Genomic DNA, 657 nt, shown 5'->3' on the forward strand with positions numbered 1-657 from the left:
TTCAGACTCTGAGAAATCATATCGACTTGCTGAGTCGATATTTTATTCTGAGCCAATATGGCATTTAGAGTATCAATTTCAAGAACTCCCTTCTACTGAGGCGTCCCATTACTCACAGAATTCCTCTCAGAAGTGTACATGAACTGGTTATTAGCAACCATGTCAATGAGTTCTTGAGCTTCTGCAGGCGTTTTCTTTAGGTGAATGGATCCACCTGCAGAAGTATCCAATGACATCTTAGCTAATTCAGACAGACCATCATAGAATATATCCAAGATGGTCCATTCTGAAAGCATGTCAGAGGGACACTTTTTGGTCAGTTGCTTGTATCTCTCCCAAGCTTCATAGAGGGATTCACCTTCTTTCTGTCTGAAGGTTTGAACATCCACTCTAAGCTTACTAAGCTTTTGAGGAGGAAAGAACTTGGCTAAGAAAGCCGTGACCAGCTTATCCCAAGAGTTCAGGCTATCTTTGGGTTGAGAGTCCAACCACACTCTAGCTCTGTCTCTTACAGCAAAGGGAAAAACATGAGCCTGTACACTTCAGGATCTACTCCATTAGTCTTAACAGTATCACAGATCTGCAAAAATTCAGTTAAGAACTGAAAAGGATCTTCAAATGGAAGTCCATGAAACTTGCAGTTTTGCTGCATTAGAG

At 41.2% G+C, this 657-nt stretch overlaps 1 non-coding gene across 1 annotated transcript; it reads left to right on the forward strand.

The window, feature by feature from the left end:
• The first annotated feature begins 290 nt into the window (after positions 1 to 290).
• LOC148574356 (small nucleolar RNA R71) lies at positions 291 to 398 on the forward strand. Its single transcript, XR_015906075.1, has one exon. It is a non-coding gene; the product is annotated as a small nucleolar RNA R71 (small nucleolar RNA).
• The last annotated feature ends 259 nt before the right edge of the window (positions 399 to 657 follow it).

Source organism: Arachis ipaensis, chromosome B2 (assembly GCF_059453495.1).
Source record: "Arachis ipaensis isolate K30076 ecotype BB chromosome B2, ASM5945349v1, whole genome shotgun sequence".
Classification (NCBI taxonomy): Eukaryota; Viridiplantae; Streptophyta; class Magnoliopsida; order Fabales; family Fabaceae; genus Arachis; species Arachis ipaensis.